The sequence below is a fragment of the Onychomys torridus genome, chromosome 9, assembly GCF_903995425.1.
Source record: "Onychomys torridus chromosome 9, mOncTor1.1, whole genome shotgun sequence".
NCBI lineage: Eukaryota > Metazoa > Chordata > Mammalia > Rodentia > Cricetidae > Onychomys > Onychomys torridus.
In genome coordinates, this window is record NC_050451.1 from 51,089,364 (window position 1) to 51,093,860 (window position 4,497).

General features: G+C 44.5%; 1 pseudogene; it reads right to left on the minus strand.

Annotated features, from left to right (window-relative positions):
• Positions 1-1,727: 1,727 nt before the first annotated feature.
• LOC118591370 lies at positions 1,728-3,051 on the minus strand (annotated as a pseudogene).
• Between the last annotated feature and the right edge of the window lie 1,446 nt (positions 3,052-4,497).

Genomic DNA, 4,497 nt, shown 5'->3' on the forward strand with positions numbered 1-4,497 from the left:
CCCTAGAACCCTCCTTTCAAATGGGATGTTGTGTTTATACCTCTGAGCTTGCTAGAGTGCAGCCAAGCCCCAAAGGCATCTTTCCTACTGTCCGTGGAGTAACTGCCTCCTTCCTGGTTGCACCAATTTCTGCAACCACGCCTTATTTTTCCTCCAAACACTGCAAGTTTTTAAATCTATTTTTTTATTTATTATTCTCATTAAAAACTCAATTTAAAGCAGCCAGAAGTGTCTATACCATAATCTGAATGCTGGCATGCCTTAAAATTCCCTTTGCCAAGTTAGTCTGTTGTCTCTAATTCAGCCTCCCACGGTCTTAGGGAATGAACAAAATGTAGAGAGTTCTTTGCCAGATCGTAACACAAGCGGCCTCTGCTCTAATTGCCAGAAGGGGCTTCCCATCTGAACCCTCATGAATACAGTCTGTAGTGTCTACGTAGAGTCTACATTGCTATCAGCAATGTGGCCTTCTGAGATCCCACAAGGACAACTCATCAAGACCTTCTTATAGCATCCTTTTTCCAGCCTGCTTCTCTAAACGTTTCCACGTTCTCTATATAAACTAGTTTGAAATGCTCCTGGCTGCATGGGCAGCTACAGCCACAAGAGCAAGCCCACATCTGCGAACCGAGTTTTGTGTTGGTCACTTCATGTCGCTGCAACAAATATTAAAGAAAAACAACTTAAAAGGAGAAGGGCCAGTGAAATGGCTCAGAGGGTAGAGGCGCTTGCCACCAAGCCTGGCAACTTGAGTTCAAGCCAAAAGCCCCCATGGTAAAAGAAAAAAAACAACATCTGAAAGTTTTCCTCTGACCTCCATACATGTGCATGTGTGTGTGCACAAAAGATTTTATGTGTATGTGTGTGATACATAATATAGAATGTGTGTATAATATATATAATATAGATAGATAGATAGATAGATAGATAGATAGATAGATAGATAGATAGTGTGTGTGTGCAAAAATAAAGTTACTTTTTTTGGGAAATACCCTTTACCCCAAAGAGACCAAATTTTGGCAGCAAAGTTTCACAGCAAAGTTAAAAATAAGCCCCAGCCACAGATCATTTAAGACTATGTACTCAATCTGCTATCCTATTATGTAGTCAGCCTACTTAAGCTAACTTGCCTTTAAGAGACAATGCAACCAACCTTACTTGCCTTGGATTTCCCATTGAATCAGCTTTTGCAACTTAAACTAACTCGTAGCTTTAATCTTAGGTTATGTAGAATCCCATGCCCTTGATCCAGGGTAATATATGTGTGCATGGGTGTGTTGTGGTAAATCATTTGCTGAAAGCAGTCAACAGGTTGTATGATGGCTAATCTCTACATCAACTGAATCCTAAGCAGTATGTCTCAACTGTGAGGGAAGGTGGAAAGACCCACCCTAAATCTGGGCTGTATCTGGTGGTAGCCCACATAACAGGATACAGAAGAAGGAAACTTTTGCTTTTTGCCTGCCTGTGCTCACTCTCATAGGCAAGTTCATCTGTTCTGTTGCTGAGGCATCCCTCCATGGTATTAGAACCTACTTCTTTGTGATTTCAATGCAGATTACAGACCAACAGCTCCCTAGGGATCCTCCTGGGTTATTGCACTAGACTGGGACTGCTGAAACACAGTCTCATGGATTCCAAACCTACTGGATTCTTGGCCTTTCTATCAGGAGACAGCCACTGGATTGCAAGCCATTTTTTAATGAGTCCTTTTTTTAAATGAGTCACTGAGGTTTTTATTTTGCATGTAGAATCACAACAGTGGCAGGGGCAGGGGAGTGTCTTGCCTGTGGCCACCCTGGAGATGATGTGGGGCTCCAGACACTAGCTGGGAAGGGAGGTGACAGAAACAATGATTCGGACCAATCACATGATTACAAAGCTGGGATTTCTAGCAGGGCTCTATGTAGTCAGGAACTTCGAACTTCTAAGGTGGCTTGGGAGGGGCAAGAACTGGGATGGCCTTGAGACACCTTGATGACATCAGGGACAGGGTCTAAGCGTCTGGTGGCTCCAGGGATCTCCAGCACAAGCTTTACTTGACCGGGGGCTTCCTGAAGGACCTAACAGCAAACTTGGCAACTCTTCCTTGATTCTAAGGATCTGATTGTACTTGGCCAGGCCCCTGGATCAGCTAGGGGCACCAGTCTTAATCTGCCCTGTGCAGAACCCCACCACCAGGCCAGTGATGAAAGTATCCTCAGTGTCCCCAGAGTGCTAGGACTCCATGGCACTCTAACCTTTGGACTGGGCCAGCTTATACTCCTGCAGAGACTCATCCCAAGACCAATCTGTACCCTTTGGGCAGTAGGCAGTTGCAGGACTTCTCTGCCACAGCTTTGACAATCCATTTAGGGATGATCACCATGAGGTCATTCCCAACCACCTGGATGCCTGCACTAGCTATGAGCTTCTGCCAAACTTCCCAGTCATCCTGGCCAGAGGGGTCTTCAATGAACACCACCAGATAATCTGGATGAAGGACTTATACAGGTCAGCCAGCTGGTTGTTCAGGATAGGATGTACTTGTTAGAACCCTAGGAGACTTGAAGTCCAGGTCATACTCGTCAGACCTGAAGAACTCAGAGGCATCCATGTCCATGCCCATGACACCCTGGTCAGTATAGCCGGCCTTCCCAATTGCGACCTTCAGCAGCTCCAGAGCTTCTCTGTTCTCCAGGATATTAGGTGCAAACCCACCCTCATCACCCACATTGCTGGCATCTTTCCTATATTTCTCTTTGATGACCTTCTTCAGGTTGTGATGAGCTGCTGCTCCATAGCACATGACTTCCCAGAAACTGCAAGTCCCCACAGGCAGGACCATGAACTCTTGCAAAGCCAGCCTGTTGCCAGCATGAGAACTGCGTTGATCAGATGGAAGGGCAGGATGACTTCAGGGTTGCCAGCCAAGTAAAGGGTCACCCCCTTCTCCATGGCACCAGCTTTGCAGACAGCTGGGGACACTCCAGGGATGGCATTTGCACCAAATTCAGATTTATTTTCAGTGCCATCCATCTCAGTTTCTTGATCTTCTATTGTTCCACAACATTCAGTACCTTACTAACCAGAGCAGGTGCAATAGTTTTATTGATGTGTCCAACAGCACTTGAGACCCTCTTCCCCATGTAGTGTGTCTTATCCTTGTCACAGAGTTCAAGGGCCTTGTAGATGCCAGTGGAGGCTCATAAGCTTGGAAGAGACCTTCTGAGGTATGGAGATCAACGTCAACAGTGGGATTCCCCAAGAGTCAAAGATCTCTCTGGCATGGATCTTGAGAATAGACATGGTGAATTTCTGAATCTCCATACAGAAAGGAAAAAAAAAAAGGTTTCTGTAGACACTGAAGAGAGCATTAAAGAGACATTTCTGAGCTGCCAGTGAATCCTCTTTTAAAATACACATATTCATTCTATCAGATCTGTTCCTTAAGAGAAACCTGACTAATACAGTTTGAAAGCAACCTTATACAACAAACATCTCACACAGATGTTGGAAACAACCTGTGGCTACAGCCTGAGAACATGTTTGTCTTGCTCTTTGCTGTTCTGGGTGGTCAGGCGAGGACACTCCTAAGAAAATTCTGTTAAAGATTTCTGTAGCAAATCTCTCATCCCTTTCCGCACGCCATGCTTCCTGTGCTGCTCTGTGAGTACAGAGCTGAGTCCTTTGTTAGGGCAGACAAAAATCACAAGCATCACACAACAGCCAGGTGACAGAAAGGCTGGCAACCACAAACTACAAGCAGACAGAAGACATGGAAATAGAGGTGGACAATTCAAATGTGTGTTTTCCTGTCATCAAATTAAACCCAGAATCATTTTGTTTTCATTTCTTAACGTGAGATCAACGTGTTCTGGTGTCTCAAAGGTTATCTTGAATGTGTTAAGCAATGCACTTTGATTCTTTGTTGAAAAAAAAGAGGAAAGATTTGATTTGGCTCACACATTCAGAAGTTTCAGTTTGTGGTTGCTCAGCTCCATGGTTTTCAGCCTCATGTCACAGAAGGTGTGGCAGGGTAGAGGTGCTCACCCAGTGGGGACAGGATACATCCCCAGTGACCTACTTCCTCAACTAGACCCCCATTCTAATTGTCCAATTAACTATGAATTCACCAAGGGAATGATGAGGTTAGAGCCTTAATGATCTAATCACTTCTTAAAAGCCATCAGCTGGTCGCCAAGCTCTTAGCACATTCAATTTTAGGGCACATTTTTAGATTAAAACCACAACACAGTAAATTGGATGTCTCTGTACCAGGTTTTTTCCTTTGGGCTATGAACCAGCTCCCAAATCATAACACAAGTTTTGAAAAGCTTGGCCTTAGCTCTTACTTTAATCTGCTTCTCTTCATCTACATTTTGCCTTGGGGCTTTTTTTACCTTCCTTCCTTCCTTCCTTCCTTCCTTCCTTCCTTCTTTCCTTCCTTCTTTCCTTCCTTCTTTCCTTCCTCTTTTCCTTCCTTCTTTCCTTCCTCTTTTCCTTCCTTCTTTCCTT